Source organism: Leucopleurus acutus (assembly GCF_964270905.1).
Source record: "Leucopleurus acutus genome assembly, chromosome: 13".
Classification (NCBI taxonomy): Eukaryota; Metazoa; Chordata; class Mammalia; order Artiodactyla; family Delphinidae; genus Leucopleurus; species Leucopleurus acutus.
In genome coordinates this window covers 52,195,944-52,213,699 of record NC_139155.1, presented here as the reverse complement: position 1 = coordinate 52,213,699, position 17,756 = coordinate 52,195,944, and the positions used below count along the sequence as shown (strand labels likewise).

At 39.1% G+C, this 17,756-nt stretch overlaps 1 protein-coding gene across 3 annotated transcripts in view; it reads right to left on the bottom strand.

The window, feature by feature from the left end:
• ESCO1 (establishment of sister chromatid cohesion N-acetyltransferase 1) overlaps positions 1 to 17,500 on the bottom strand; it is a 72,222-nt gene extending 54,722 nt beyond the window's left edge. For all 3 annotated transcript variants that reach the window (XR_014326692.1, XM_082853113.1, XM_082853114.1), the window contains exon 1: positions 17,414 to 17,500. The gene's annotated coding sequence lies outside the window, so the exon portion shown is untranslated. The remainder of the gene's footprint in view (positions 1 to 17,413) is intronic.
• Positions 17,501 to 17,756: the final 256 nt, after the last annotated feature.

Below are 17,756 nucleotides of genomic sequence, written 5' to 3'. Positions count from 1 at the left end.
TCCCTGGTGGCGCAGTGGTTTAAGAATCCGCCTGCCAATGCAGGAGACACGGGTTCTATCCCTGGTCTAGGAAGATCCCACATGCCGGGGAGCAACTAAGCCCGTGCACCACAACTACTAAGCCTGAGCTCTAGAGCCCACGAGTCACAACTACTGAGCCCACGTGCCACAACTACTGAAGCCCACGCACCTAGAGCCTGTGCTCTGCAACAAAGAGCAGCCCCCGCTCGCCGCAACTAGAGAAAGCCTGCGTGTAGCAACGATGACCCAACACAGCCAAAATTAAAAAAGTAAATAAAGAACATAAAATGATCACTTCAGAAAACCCACAATAACATTTATATAGAAAGATAATTTACAAGATATATGTTAGAAAGTACCTGAGAATTTAAGAGTACATCCAATTTCCCAACAGTACATTATAATAAAATATACTCAAATTTTAATCATTAAAATATTTAGATTACATCACCCAATATATTTTTAAGTTTAAAGTGATTTTTTTAAAACCATTTTATATTCGGGAATTCCGTGGCAGTCCAGTAGTTAAGACTCCATGCTCTCACTGCTGAGGGCCTGGGTTCAATCCCTGGATGAGGAACTAAGATCCCACAAGTTACGTTATGTGGTCAGAAAAAAAAATTTTTTTATAATTGAGATGTAATTTGAGATAGGACTATAAAATTCACCTATTTATAGTGTACAATTTAGTAGGTTTTAGTATATTCAGAGTTGTACAACAATTGCCAGTAGTTCCAGAGTATTTTTGCCACCCCAAACCCATTAGCAGTCATTCTCTTATTTCTCACCCCCCTTCCAGTCCCTGGCAATTACAAATCCACTTTCTGTCTTTATGGATTTGGCTATTCTGGATGTTTCATATAAATGAAATCATAAATACATGTGGCCTTTTGTGGTAGGCTTCTTTCACTTAACGTAATGTTTTCAAGGTTCAAGCAGGGTTGCAGCATGTTTCAGTAATATCTTGTGCTTTACGGCTAAATACTATTCCATTGTATAAATATATCACATTTTGTTTGCCTATCCATCAGTTGATGGATTGTTAGATGGGCTGTTTCTACTTTTTGGCTATCATGAATAATGCTACGAATAATCCTGAAGGAGTTTTTATGTGAACATGTTTTCAAGTTTCCTGGGTACATACCTAAGAATATAACCATTGGGCCATATGGAAACTCTGTGTTTAACTTCTGAGGGACTGTTTTCCAAATCAACTGCAACATTTTACATTCCCACCAGCTATGTGTGTGGGTTCCAATTTCTCTACAACCCTGTTAGCATTTATTATTAATTTTTAAAATTTTAGTTATCCTTTTAGGTGTAAAGTAGTAACTCATTGAAGTTTTAATTTGTATTTTCCTAATGAGTAATTATGTTGAGCATCTTTTCATGTGCTTATTGGCCATCTGTATTTCTTCTCTGGAGAAATGTCTATTTGAATCCTTTCCTCATTCTAAAAATTTGGTCATTTTTCCTTTTATCATTGAGTTGAAACAGTTTTTTACCTGGATATTAGACTCTCATCAGATGTATGAACCACAAATATTTTTCTCCAATTCTATTGGCTGTCTTTTCACATTTTTGATAAGAGTCCTTTGATGTACAAAAATTTATCCATGGATGAACACTTAGATTGTTTCCATAACTTGGCTATTGCAAATAACACTGCAATAAACATGGGGGTACATATATCTTTTTGAGGTAGTGTTTTTCATTTTCTTCAGGTAAATACCCAGAAGTGGAATTGCTGGATCATATGGTAGTTCTATTTTTAATTTTTTAAGGAACCTCCATGCTGTTTTCCATAGTGGCTGCACCAATTTCCATTTCCACTAACAGTACACAAGGGTTCCCTTTTCTCCACATCCTTGCCAACACTTTTTATTTCTTGTCTTTTTGATATCAGCCATTCTAACAGGTATGAGGTAATATAGCATTGTGATTTTGATTTGCATCTCCCTAATGATTAGTGATTCTGAGCATATTTTCATGTTCCTGTTGACTCTCTGTATGTCTTCCTTGGAAGAATTCCATTCAGATCTTCTGCCCATTTTTTATTTGAACTGTTTTTTTTTTTTTGCTATTTATTGAGTTATATGAATTCATCATGTATTTTCAGATATATGATGTGCAAATATTTTCTCCCATTCAGTAGGTTGCCTTTTCATTTTGTTGGTTTCCTTTGCTGTGCAGAAGCTGTTTAGTTTGATGCAGTCCCACTTGTTTATTTTTGCTTTTGTTGTTTTTGCTTCTGGTGTCAGATTCAAAAAATCATCACCAAGACTTATGTCAAGGAGCTAACTGCCTATGTTTTCTTCTAAGAGTTTTATGGTTTCAGGTCTTATGTTCAAGTCTTTAATCTATTTTGAGTTAATTTTTGTGTATGGTGTATGATAGTGTTCCAGTTTCATTCTTTTACATGTGGCTGTCCAGTTTTCCCAACACCGTTTACTGAAGAGACTGTCCTTTCCCCTATATATTCTTAGCGCTCTCTCTCTTTTTTTTGCCACGCCATGTGGCTTGCAGGATCTCAGTTCCCTGACCAGGGATTGAACCTGGGCCACGCAGTGTTGTGAAAGCCTGGAATCCTAATCATTAGGCCACCAGGGAACTCCCATTGGCTCTTTTTTCAGTTAAGTTTTTAAATGAGGAAATGTGACTCCTTCAACTTTATTTCTCTTTTTCAAGATTGTTTTGGCTTTTTTATATTAATTTTAAGATCAGTTTGTCAATTTCTGCCCAAAAAGTCAGCTAGGATTTTGATAAGGAATTGTACTGAATCTGAGGATCAATTTGAGGAATCCTGCCATCTTAATAATATGTCTTCCAATTCTTGAACATAGATATCTTTTCACTTATTTAGGTCATCTTTAATAATTTTAAACAATGTTTTATAATTTTCAGTGTACAAGCCTTGGATTTCTTTTGTTACATTTATTCTTAAGTATTTTATTGTTTTTTATTCTACTATAAAAGGAATTATTTTCTTAATTTCCTTTTTGGATGGTGCATCACTAGTAGAGAGAAATACAATTGCTTTTTGTATGTTGTTCTTGTATCTTATAACCTTGTTGAATTCATTTATTAGCTCTAACAGGTTTTTTTGTGTGGATTCCTTAGGATTTTCTCCATATAAAACCGTGTCATCTGCAAACAGATATAGTTTTACTTATTCCTTTCCAATCTGGATGCCTTTATTTCTTTTTCTTGCCAAATTGTCCTGGCTGGAACCTCCAGTACAATGTTGAATAAAAGTGGCAAAAGCAGATATCCTTGTCTTATTGCTGATCTTAGGAGGAAAGCCTTCAGTCCTTCACTGGTAAGTATAATGTTAGATACAGGCTTTTCATAGATGCTCTTCTATTGCAGCTTTGTTGAATGTTCTGATCATGAAAGATGTTAAATTTTGTTAAATGCTTTTTCTGCATCTATTGAGGTGATTATGTGATTTTCTTCCCCTTTATTCTATTAACATGGTATCTCACCTTGTTAATTTTCATATGTTGAACCAACTTTGCACTGATAGGATAAATCCCATTTCGTCAGGGTGTATAATCCTTTTTATATGTTGCTGGATTCAGTTTGCATGTACTGAGTTGAGGAATTTTTATGTGTATATTTATAAAAAATATTGAACCATAGTTTCCTTTCTTATGATGTCTTTGTCTAATTTTGGTATCAGGGTTTTACAGTGGCCTCATAGAATTAGCTAAGCTGTATTCCCTCCTCTTGCATTTTTTGGAGGAGTTTAGGAATGCTTGATGTTAATTCTTTAAACACTTGATAGAATTCACTGGTAAAGCCATCTGGGACTGAGTTTTTCTTTTTGGATGATTTTTTGGTTACTAATTCAATCTCTTTATTTGTTATAGGTCTATTTGGATTTTCTATTTCTTCTTGACTCAATCTCTTTCTAGGAATTTTTTCATTGTATCTAGGCTTTCAAAATTGTTAGTGTATTCAACTGTTCATAGTATTCTCTTATAATCCTCTTTTATTTCTGTGAGGTTGTTAGTAATATCCCCTCTCATTCCTCACGTTAGTAACCTGAGTCCTTTTTTTCTTGCTAAAACCATTTTTTAAAAAAGAGAAAAGCAAACTAGGCTACCTTTAATTTCTAGGCACAACAGCAAATCAGAAACTGTCAATTCTGTATATTGCTCCAAATTTCATGGAGACAAGAAAAACACTGACCTTAACTAGCAGCTGCTTCCATCCTTCTAATCCCACTTCTCATTCTTGAGAAGCAAAGTCTCTGTGAACCAGCTGCCCCATATGGGGTAGCTTCCAAAGACAGAATTAAGTATCAACCCAAGGCTTCTACTTATTTTTAATTTTTACTCAGTTTCTCCAGATACACAAGGGGAGGGGGTCCTAACCAGAGAGACCTGTGTTTATAATCTATTTTGAGAACTTTATGCTTGATATTAACAGACCATCCAACTACAATTTCTGTATCCTTAAAATAGGCAGAACACAGAGTAGCAGTGCATTACACGTATCCAATACAAGATGCACTTGGAAGAAGTGGAATTTTCACAGTAGGGAAAAAAAAATGAGTGTCCTCCACCGACAGCCTCCTTCTTGGATTCGTGCCCAGTATTCAATGGGTCATGATCATTTCTGTTACAGGTCTCAAAAGCAGGAAGTAAACAGAGGCAGCAGCATTCATCCATCTACACTCATGTACAGATTAGAATGTTTCTTAAATCACCCAAAGCTTAAGGACAAACAGAACTATTAGCAAATTGAAGGGTACTAGAATAAAAAATTAGTATTTGTTCTGGTGTATATCTGCTAGAAATGATACAGGTTCCCACCCTGCTGAGTACTACCAGTGGGCTCCTATTTTTTGACAAAGTGGGTAGTAAATGGGAACTCAAGACAAAGATGCAGGGACATCTAGAGCAGACACAGGGAGGCTGAAAACTCTATAAACTCCCAAATCCCTTGCCTACAAAGGTACACACACCCCCAACCAGCCTTCTGAGTTAAAACCTTTCAGTTACTGCACCTGGAGCAGATGCCTCAAAAAGAAATACATACCAATTCTCCCCAGTCATATGAGAATTAGATCCCAACACAGTCCAAAGAAATAAGAGACCAGTCCTAGGAGGAAACAGTCTCTACACTAACCATCAATAGGAGTCTGGAGAACAAGAGTGAATCTAAAGGTAATAAACCAACAAAGATGGAATATAAGGCTTGATAAGACCATTTATTGTCATGGGTGGACTCATATGATATTCTCTTTCTTCAAAGGGCCAGATAGCAAATATTTTAGGCTTTGTAGCTCACATACAGTCATGATTACATATTCTTCTTTGGTTTTTTGTTTATTTTTTTTTTTACAACCCTTAAAAAAAAATGTAAAACCATTTTGAGGAATGAAGGAAAGGAGGAGAACTGACTAAATTTGGCCCAAGGGACAAAACAGTTTATCAGCACCTGCTCTAGAGCACACCAAAGCATTAAATAGTCTGTTAGGGGATTTCCCTGGTGGTCCAGTGGTTAAAACTCCGTGCTCTCATAGCTGAGGGCCCGGGTTCAATCCCTGGTCAGGGAACTAAGATCTCACAAGTGGCGTGGTGTGGTAAAAACCAAACCAAAACAAAAAGCCAAGAACCTTAAAACAAAAAGCAATATTAAAGAGTCATACCTTAATGATAAAAGCTTCAATTCAACAGGAAGATGTAACAATTTCAAACTGCACACACCTAAAAACATAGTCTGAAAACGTGTAATTCCCAAATTGATATATAGAGTCCCCTAATTACAAGTACTACAAGGAGAAACACATAAATCCAAAACTGTAACTTAGAGATATGGCAACACCCCTCTCAGCAAGTGACAGAACAAGCAGACCAAAAAACAAAACAAATGAACAAAAAATTCAATGTACAGAATTATGAATTATACAGAATTATGAACAAGACAAGTAATTTTAAATTTGAACTAATAAAGATATACACGGGGTTTCCCTGGTGGCACAGTGGTTAAGAATCCGCCTGCCCATGCAGGGGACACAGTTCAAGCCCTGGTCCAGGAAGATCCCAAACGCCACAGAGCAACTAAGCCTGTGCGCCACAACTACTGAGCTTGTGCTCTAGAGCCCGCAAGCGACAACTACTGAAGCCTGCGCACCTAGAGCCCGTGCGCCACAAGAGAAGCCACTGCAATGAGAAGCCCACGCACTGCAACGAAGAGTAGCCTTCGCTCACCACAACCAGAGAAAAGACCGCACACAGCAAAGAAGACCCAACGCAGCCAAAAAATAAAATAATTAAAAAAAACAAATATATACACATTATCCCAACAATTGCAAAATATATTCTTTTCAAGCACACATAGAACATTTACAAAGGTGTCCCCAAATACAAGTCCTAAAGCAAGTCTCCACAAACATCTAAGGAATGATACCACAAGTGCTCTCTGATCACAATGCAATTATACTAGAAATGAATAACCCACAAAAGTCTAAGTAGAAAATGCCCAGATGTTTGGAAATTTTAAAAATCTATTTTACATAAACCATAAGAAATCACACTTAAGAAAACCACAAGGTGGGTGAACCTGCCCTACCAGATATCAACACTTATTGTAAAACCACAGTAACGTGTGATATTGGTTCAGGGGTAGACAGACCAATGGGACAGAACAATGACACAAAACAGAGTGCCCAGGGACTTCCCTCGTGGTCCAGTGGTTAAGACTCCGCACTCCCAATGCAGGGGGCCTGGGTTCGATCTCTGGTCAGGGAACTAGATCCCACATGCCGCAACTAAAAGATCCCGCACGAGGCAACGAAGATCCCGAGTGCTGCAACTAAGACCCGGCGCAGCCAAATAAATAAATAAATGTTGGAAAAAAACAAAACAAAACAGAGTGCCCAGAATCAGGCTCACGTTTATGGTCAACTGGTTTATGATATACAATACCATAGCTGGGAAAATAGATTTTTTAAACAAATAGTGCTGGGACAACTGGATATCATATGGGGAAAATAGTGAAACTGGATTCCTACCTCGAACCATATACTAAAGCAAATGCCAAATGGACTGATCATAGATATAAAATGTAAAAGGTAAAACATAACCTACAGAAGATTAGTATGTACAGATTATATTATTAAAATCCTACAAATCAATAAAATAGCCAATCAAAGGAAAAAACAGACAAGAAATTTGAACAAGCTCATCACAAAAAAAAGGAGGAAGAGAGATGAAAGGAGAAAGAAATCCAAAAAGGCAATGGAAAACCACCACAATGGGCTAAAATTTAAAAGTCTGAGAATTCTGGGAATTCCCTGGCAGTCCAGTGGTTAGGACTCCATGCTTCCATTGCAGGGGGCACAGGTTCCATCCCTGGAACTAAGATCCCACAAGCTGCATGACAGGCCCCCCCAAAAAAGTCTGAGAATTCAAAGAATGTAAGTAATTTGCTGCCAGTGGCAGTATTAACTGCACAAACACTTTAGAGAACAGGCCAAGAGAGCAACCAACCCACAATGAAATAGATGGAATGAAGGATCCCAAAAGGAACCCTGAAGGTAGTGTGGGTGGGTTAGAGAAGGGATTGGACCTGCTGTTTGAGTACAAAAAATAATAGTCGGGCATGTGACATTTGGGGAGAAAAATTGCCCTAACATCTTAGGAAATTAAGCAAAAGAAAAGTGAGGCAATTACTAACTCCACAAAAAAGTGAAAAGGGGGATATAGTTTCAGAAAAATACTTAGCTCGGCAGTAAACAATATTTACATAGTTATAGTACCACTCACTATTGGCTTAAACAATTTGAAATGTGACTCTATTAAGGTATATGGGGAAGAAAGCAGGAGCCAATTCTCAACTATGGAGGCAAAAAGTCAATAACATCTGAAGTTGATCAATCAAAATATAGAAGTTATTGCATACCACCAAAACTATGGAGCTAGATATAAAGAAAACAGCTAGGACAGTGAAAGTGGCAGCTCCTGGAGAAAGGTACTGGGAGATGCGGAAAGGTGAGGAGTGGGATGATATTCAACACTGTATGGCTTTTAGTGCAATTTGACTTTAATAACAATGTACATGTATTACTTTGAAATTTTTGAGAAAGTTCTCCATTTTTATTGCATTTCTGTCCATTTATCCTGACACTCAACAGGTCAGGCATATAAAGGTTTTAACCATTTTTTAAATTTAGAATGCGCATACAATGTATTTTAAAATCTCACCAAAATGGAAATTCTGAAAATAATTTATCCCAATTTACTCAGTAGGTCAAAGAAAATGAGAACAAAAAGAATCTAGAATCTAGAAATGCCTGAGAATATAATCTGAAATACAAAAAATTTAAACCCACAGGAATACTATTCATAGAGATTTTTACTGAACTACTAAACATCTGAAACTTTAACATGTCAATCACTGAACCCCTAATCTTGCCTCCTAAACCTAAAGCTTCCAAAGGATTTTCCCCCTCATCTCAGTAAATGACATGTTCATCCTTAATTGTTTAGAACAAAGCCTTGGAGTCAACCCCAACTTTTCTCTTAAACTTCATATCCACTCAAGCCATCATTAACTCACCTACCTTCAAAACACATCCAAAATCTGACCACTTAGCATCTCAACCACTACCACCCTGGTCCAAGCTATCACTATCCCTCACCTGGATTTCTGCAACAGCTTCCTAATTGGTAACTGTGCCTTCAGCCTTGTTCCTCCCTCCCTGCATCCCCCGCCCCCTTCAGCTTCTTACACAAAACAGCCAAGGTAGTCCTTTTAAAATTTAAGTCAGGCTCCGTTATTTCTCTGCTCAAAACCTTTCAGTGACTTCCCATCTCAATCAGAGCAAAAGCAAAGGCTCATATTAACTATTAACTACTTCCTAGTTTTTCCCCTGGTCACTCTGCTCCAGTTTTCTTGGCCCCCTTGCTATCCCTTGACTGCATTAATCATATTCCCACCTGAGACTAAAAAGTGTTCCAGGCAGAAGGAACAGCTCTGCTTTCAAATAACTGATAACTTTTCTGTTCCAGAATGCAGCAAAAAAACAAGTTACCCAAAATAATACAAAATTTGTCTCGATAACAAAACTAGTGTGCACATGTGCATGTGCACACACACACTACACACACATTTCTAATCTCATATACAAAAAGATACATGAAAGCCTTAAATTAAAACAAGTTAGCATTTTTAACACAACATGGGCATAGCCAAGTGGTCCACCACTACCAAGTAAAATTGATAAAAGGAACACAGAGATGACTGAATTTTAGGAATTCTATTAATACATGACATCAACCAGTCAAATAAAAACAACTACCCTATCACCTCAATGTAACCACCCCCATGCCCACCAGAAAAACACTTCTTAAAATCAAACAGCCTTTTTTCTATACAACCCTAGGACTATTTTGCCCAACATGCTTTTGATATTTCATACATCATTGGAAACTTCTAGCCATCTCAAGGTGTAGTAATTCTGTCAAAAGATTTACTGCAGAATTCAGCTCAGTACACCTCTCAATTCCAAAATAATTTACTTAAGGTCTATTTCCCCAACTACTTCAAAAGTCTCTTCAGTTCCATAAAACACTGGTACAAATTCAGAAAGCCATCCAACCAGCTGGAAAAGATTTTGCTTCTGAGATCACAGGACAACTTTTCAGCAGTCCTCAGTTTGAACCTGGCATAAAGCAAAGACTAAAAGGTCTATCAATAGCATCATTTTTCTAACACCAAAGACCTTCAATTTGCACAGATCCAGTCTCAAAGGCCCTAGAAGTCATGCACATCCACCAACCAAATGCAAGCTCCTCATATCGGTTATCGTTTCCTTTATTATCTTCCTCCTGACTCTATTTCCACAGTGGATCTCACTCTTTCTTAACCCTCTCCTTTGGAAGCCCACATAAACCCTTTCCCAGTGAAAATATGAATCTTGAGGTCATCCTGGATCATTCACGTGGGCCCTAAATCCAGTGACAAGTATCCTTATAAGAGACACTCATAGGGAGACAAACACAGAAAGTAGAGAACAATGTGAAAACAGGCAGAGACTGGGGGTCTGTGCTCACGAGCCCAAGAATGCAAGGGCAGCCACCAGAAGTTGGACAAGGCCAAAAACAAACTCCTCTCTAAAACCTATTTAGAGAGCATAGCCATACCTACATCTTGATTTCTGACTCTGGGCATCTAAAACCGTGAGAAAATAAATTTTTGTTGTTTTAAGCCATTAAGTTTGTGGTAATTTGTTACAGAAGACAATAGGAAACTAATACACCTCTTAAGCAGGCTGTATCACATCAAGGGACCTACAGTGTTCCCAGCACAGCAGTTTTTCATCTCACATGCAAAATTTTTTCCACTTTTCTTTTAAGGTTTATGCCATTCTGCTCTTATACCTTCTTTCTTCAGTATAGTACTCTATTGATCACCAAAAACTCTTCAAGCATAATCTTCTCAAACCGAACTATTACAAACATCATAGGTTTTAAAATTCACATGAATGACCATAGGTTCTTAATCGCCTAAACTCTGATAACCTACCAATTCTTAGTCCATTTCAACTACACAATCCTTTTGCCACATCCAAGAGATAAGAGAAATATTCACTGAAAATCTGAGTCTGGTGGCTTGTCAAGTTCATAACCCCTTTCTGAAAATTCACCATGCCGACATGTACCTGCTTTAAAAAAAAAAAAAAAGTGCAGGCCCTTAGGTAGTTCATAAATAGTTATATCCTGAAACTCCTGCCCCTATGCCCCCAAAGAGATTACTGACCGAAGAGCAGCCAACATGCAAGGTTTCCAATCTCACCACTACTAACATTTTGGAGCAAATAAAATCTTTGCGGGCGGTGGGGTGGTGGTGGTGGTGGTGTTTGTCTTGAGCATGGAGGGTATTTAACAGCAGCATCCCTGATGTGTACCTGCTAGATACCAGGAGCACCTTCCCCTCAGTTCTGACAATCAAATATATCTTCAGACAATGCCAAATATTCCCTGGGAGGCAAAAATCATCCCTGGTTGAACATCTGGCTTACCTCGTTTTAATTCCCCCAGAGGAAATTTCTCAGCAACCTTCTGAGTCCTGAATTATCTTCAGGTTTCTATAAGGTCTAGTGTTTGGTGATTCCTGTTTTTTCCTTGCACAAGATCTGGCTCTACAAATAGTCTTCTCTTCCTTATTTCTCTGTGTATCCTGCCAATCCATTCACACACTATTTAGGGTAATCCAAGTATTTCTCACCTTCTAAAACGCCCAATTAATACTTACAGACTAAAAAGCATTTTAAAGAACATAAACTAATTACCACTAACCAAAAACATATAAAATGTCACAACTGAAGCAACAATAAACCATTAACAGAATGCAACAAAAACACACACAGTAATATAAGGTATCGTCCCTAATAAATTTTTCCAAACATTCAAAGACAAATTCTCTCTATTACACTAGATTTATAATAGATATTCAGTAAAACTCAACATTATTCTCAACATTATTAGTTAAAACTCTAAAAAAGACAGACATGGACAATTTAATTTTTTTAATTCTCTTCTTCCACTGGCCTCTTACAAATTAACATTCCCCAAGTGTTGTTCTCTTACCACAAAAGACACACATTAGATAATTTCATCTATACTCATACTTTCGATTACTATCTGTAAGCCATTAACATACAAATGAATATCCCCAACACAATTTCCATCCCTAGTGATACTCAGATATCCAACAACATACTGGACATGTCCATCCTGATGTCTTAAAGGCACCTTAAACTCAACTATCTAACAGTCAGGTCATTCCACTATGTCTGTTCTCCACAATTTATGATACTACCATCCACCCACATCAAGAAAATAAAACCAAAAAAAAAAAAAATTTACATGACAGCAACGATGACAACAGTAGCATTTACATTAGCAAAAATATCAAAAATAGCCCAAATGTCCAAAGGAGAAAAAAACAAAATGCCAAGGTAGAATTTTGATAGTCATTAGAAATAAGAAGTACATAAATTGCATAAAGTAATTTTGTAAGAAAGAGATAAATTAATGTGTCATATATAAGTATTCTAACACAAAGAAAACACACTGAAAGAATACACACTAAAATATCAATAGTACTTACCTGTAGGGTGGTAAAAGTGGAGATGAAAGGGTATACAAAGAATTTTTTAAAATACCTTCCCATTTTACTTATATGTTTATGCAATGTTTGAATCTTTCACATCAAAAAAGAATGTACTTATCAGTCGTGAAATAAATAACTATATAGGGCTTCCCTGGTGGTGCAGTGGTTGAGAATTCACCTGCCAATGAAGGGGATACGGGTTTGAGCCCTGGTCCGGGAAGATCCAACATGCCGTGCAGCAACCAAGCCTGTGCACCACAACTACAGAGCCTGCACTCAAGAGCCTGCGAGCCACAACTACTGAAGCCCGCGTGCCTAGAGCCCGTGCTCCGCAACAAGAGAAGCCACCACAATGAGAAGCCCGCACACTGCAAGGAAGAGTAGCCCCCGCTCGCCACAACTAGAGAAAAGCCCGCGCGCACAGCAACGAAGACCCAACGCAGCCAAAAATAAATAAATAAATTTATACATATAAAAAAAAAACCATATAGTGTTTATATATATATGTAAAATATATCGGGAAAGGTCAAAAGTGAAACTGGATGTCTACATAATAACCTGTACACAAATGTTCAAAGCAGCATTATTCATAACAGCCAAAAAGTGGGCATAACCCAACTGTCTATGAACTAACGAATGGATAAATAAAATGTGGTATGTCCATATAATGGAATATTATATTTAGCCATAAACAGGAATGAAGTACTGATACATGTTACAACATGGTTTAACCTTAAAAACATTACGCTAAGTAAAAGAAGCCAGTCACAAAATGCCACGTGTTGTTTGATTCCATTTATCTGAGATGTCCAGAACAAACAAATCTTCAAAAAAAGAAAGCAGATTGATGGTAGTAAGTGGGCAGGGAAAAAAAAAAAAGGAATAACATGTTAGTATAGGTATTTTCATCATTTTTGGAATGATGAAAATATGCTAAAATTAGATAGTGGTAATGGTTGCACAACTCTGAATATACTTAAAACCTCAGAGTTGTATTCTATAAGGGTTGATTTTATCTCCATAAAGCTATTACCAAAAAAGTGAGTCTGAAATGAAACAGACTTTAATATGCATCAGGCTTTTTAAATAAACCTAAATTTGTCCTATGAAAATTATCTACTTTTGTTTTTGAAGAAAAATTTCATTTAGTGACCATGGTCACAACAAAGTTTCAAATACTAGTTGAAATGATTTAACAAAATAAAACAAATTTCCATGTCAACAGGATTACCTTCATTAACACTACTAGTATTTATTTAATAACTCAATTTTCTGATGGGTTAATATAGTCTAAAACAATATATTTTAAACAGTGACAGATGCTAGGGATTAGCATATTTTCTATCTCAAATACCTTACAGAGAAATTATCTAGGTATTATATATCTTCTAAAGTGGAACTATATCTGCATTATAAAGGATACGTCAGAAAGACTGTACTGGGCTTCCCTGGTGGCGCAGTGGTTGAGAGTCCACCTGCCAATGAAGGGGACACAGGTTCCTGCCCTGGTCCGGGAAGATCCCACGTGCCGCGGAGCGGCTGGGCCCGTGAGCCATGGCCGCTGAGCCTGCGCATCCGGAGCCTGTGCTCCGCAACGGGAGAAGCCACAACAGTGAGAGGCCCGCGTACCGCCAAAAAAAAAAAAAAATAAAGTCCTTAGAACAGTTCCTGGCACATCATAAGCATTTATTAATTTACTGATATAATATTTTTGATGAAAAGAAAACATGAAAAAAAATATTTACCTTACTCATTTCACTTAACTATCAACTCTATTTCCATATTACCTTTATCCCTTTCAGCTTCAATAATTACATTAATTCTAAACTATTAAATTATTTACATTAAAGCAGCAGTTCTCAAAGTGTGGTACAGGGACCATGGGGATTCCAGAGACCCATTCAGGGGGTTCATGGGATCAAAATCATACACAGGTAAAAGATCAATTCAAAGCACAAACAGACCAATAAAATTTAATGCAACATTGTGTGAAAAGTATATAGATACAGTTTCAGATTCCACATTGCAACTAATCTTTAAGAAATTACCACTTGTTGGGACTTCCCTGGTGGTCTAGTGGGTAAGACTCAGCGATCCCAAATGCAGGGAGCCCAGGTTCAATCCCTGGTCAGGGAACTAGATCCCACATGCATGCCACAACTAAGAGCCCACATGCAACTAAAAAAGGATCAGGTACGCTGCAAGGAAGATCCCACGTGCTACAACTAAGACCTGGTGCAGCCAAAATAAATAAATATTAAGAGGGAAAAAAAAACACCTTTATTTAAAAAAAAAAGGCAATTACCACTTGTTGAGTTTTGTTGTAGAGTCAAAGAAGAGTATCACAATTATCTGAAAATGTTATTAAAGTACTCCTCCCAACACACTGGTGTGAAGCTAGATTTTCTTCATATGCTTCAACCAGAACAACATATAAAGATTGAATGCTGAAGCTGATAAGAGACTCCAGCTGTCTTCTATTAGGCCAAACATTAAAGAGATTTACAAAAATGTAAAACAGTTGCCATTCTTTCACTAATTTTTTTTGTTTTGGAAAATAGTTTTTCATTTAAAAAGTTATTTATATTAACCTGCAATTAGTTTATTATTTATTTTTCAATGAATTAATAAATATACTTGTTAATTTCAAATACAATAACTGTGAATAGATATAACCCACATAAAAGCTATTTGGAGTCCTACATAATTTTAAGAATGTAAAGGGATCCTGACCAAAAAGTCTGAGGCCACTATATTAAAGTAATTCTTAAGGGAATTCCCTGGCAGTCCAGTGGTTAAGACTCCACCCTTTCACTGCCGAGGCCAGGGTTCCATCCCAGGTAGGGCAACTAAGATCCTGCAAGCTGCCAGGTGAGGCCAAAAATAAATTAATTAATTAAATAAAAATTAAAGTAATACTTAAAACCCCATTTTTAATTTATATTCTGAGTTTTATCTCTCATGAGTCTCACATATGAAGCCATAAATCTTTAAGCTGAAGAGCACAGATGACATAAATCTTGATTTCTTCAGGTGTACTAAAATGAAGTTAAGCTTAAGATGTAGCTCCCTCAAAAAAGACAGGATGGTCAAGTAAACAGAATGATGTTATTGTCAAAAGTAACCACAGTAGCTAATATACAGAACTTATGCAGAAATAGAGCCAAAGAACTTTCGCTGTGCCAACAAAAAGGGATGCACAGAAAAACATTGAAGGCTGAGCTTCAGAGGGGTTAACAGAGCCCTTAATTGAATTATGTATGGTAACAATTTTACTGGAGTTGGTTTCTACCTACCATCTAAACTTCTGATCACCTTCAGCTGAGGTTATTCAAATTACTCAACATGTAACATAAATCTGCTAACAAAACTCACGAAAAAATATTTAACTATTAAAAAAATCCATTGTGCAATGCTAGTCTCCTTCATTATTAGAATAATTACAGTCAGCTTTGTGCTGTGATGAATTACCAGGCTAAAAAGGGCCATCCAGCAAAAGAGGTTAATGACATCCATTAATTAGGGTCCTTTTTCAGTTCTTCTGGAAGCATAATTTACTGGTTTAAAGGCCTAGCACAAAATCTTGTTTGGGTCTGATGTTAAAAAAACTACTTTTTAACTACAGAATTATAATACTAATCAACGAGAAATGACAGCATATTTTCTTTACCCGGGAATTAGTAAGGTGGGCAGAAGCTCATAACATAAGGGAGGTTTTGTTCTAAGAAGGGTACTTCCAAAGACACACATCTGACCTAAGGGGCATACACTGCATTCTGCCCAAAAGGGGGAAGTGTCTGTTACAGCTTTCTCATTTCTGCACATGCTCTAGGTCTGAATTTGCAGATTCCAAATTAAGCACTTTTTATCCCACTCTCATTTCTAATTCCACGGTGAGATTTTTTAAAGTTTTTCAAATTAAAAAAGTTCCATTGGTATTGATGCCTTGTGTAAAGCAGAAACTAAGGACTTAATCAGAAGAGGCTGAATATAACATAATTCACGGCATCCAAAATGTTTGAAATTGAAATTGTGTTTTACCTTTTTTTTTTTTTTTAAATAACGTTTAGGTGAGGAAAAAACAAAGCACACCGACATCCTACTCTTCCACTAAGTAGCATTGTTTTACTGGTTTCTGTTAAGGCTATTTACTGAAACATCGTTTGATAATACTATTCAAATACTGTGTGCTGCAACTACTTCCTGCTAAAAGAATCCCTTTTCAGCTACCGAAGGCTACCCGAAAACAAGATGCACAGTACTTCTAAAACCTCAAGGATATAACTCCTTCCTCCTCCCCCGCCCCCACTCCTGGAAAATACCGTACGTGCGGGTTTTCAAAACAAAACATTTGGGGATGAGGGAGGGGGAGATTAAGGGTGTGGGAGTGGCAATGTTCTCCAATTTTTGGAGTTGCTATCTCTCCCATTCTGCCCGAGAAAAACAAACCCCCGTTATAAAACAATCTTAAGAATAGTGATCAAAATCGAGGACCCAATTCCCTTTTGCTCGCATCTATCTCTACAAACTTCACTATGCCCCTCAACACACCCAATTTCTACTCCAGAGCAGCCCCTGCCTGCGCCCAGACAGTCCTGTCCAACCAGAACCACACTATGACCTTGGACCCGGGCCACCGCTCCCCTCCCAGTCTAAGGGCCATGAGGCCAGGGTCCTCACATCCCGCCCAGCAGACTGCAGAGGCCTCAGGGTTCACGCAGGGTCAGCGGGGGGCGACGGGCAGGGGAGCGAGCCGCAGGACCGCAGCTCCGCCAGGGCTGGAACGGCGGGTTCGGGGGAGACGCACGGAAAGAAAGACGCCGGGGGTGGGGACGAGGCAGGGCAACCTGCGGGCCGGCGCCGACACCTCCCCGTCCGCCGCAAAAGGCTGCACGCCACCTCGGGGTCTACGGAAGCCCGCGCGGCCGCCTGGGGAGCCCCGGCCTGACCCCGTCCTCGGCCACGGCCCCTTACTACCGCTGACCACCCAGCGGGCCGCGGCAGGTGATGCGGCGACTGGGCAGCCGAGCCGCGCAGGTTGGTTACCTGCCTCAGGCGACCGCGCCTCCGAGCCGCCCACTCCCTCCCAGGGGCGCCAGGAGCCGGGACCCGAGGAGTAGGAAGGGCGTGCGAGGCAGCACGACACAGAGGGGCGGACAGGAAAGGGGAGAAGCGTCCGGCTCTCCGGAGGGGCTGGCAACAGGGAGGCGAGGACGCTGGCGACGCGACAGCAGGCGGCGGGGCGGTCGGGACGCTACCGTACCTTCCTCGCTCCGGGCCAAGGGTCCGACGAGAGCTAGCAGACCGCCTCACATCCGGGTATTGGGAGACACTCAGCTGCTTCTGCCGCCACCACCGCCTCTCCCGCGGCGCAGCAACGCCAAACTTCCGGCGACGACGGCTACGCCTCGCCCGTCAGATGGGAGTTACCTGGGACCGTCTTGGGCGCGCTTGCGCAACGCTCCTTTTCTGCCTAAACCGGCTCAGCTGACGTGCCCAGAAGATGAAGATGGCCGCCACGCTCGTTGCGTGTCACGCAGTTTTTCACCCCGGCCCGGACTGCTGGGCGTCGGGGAAAGACGAGCCAGCGTCGGACCGCAGCGCAG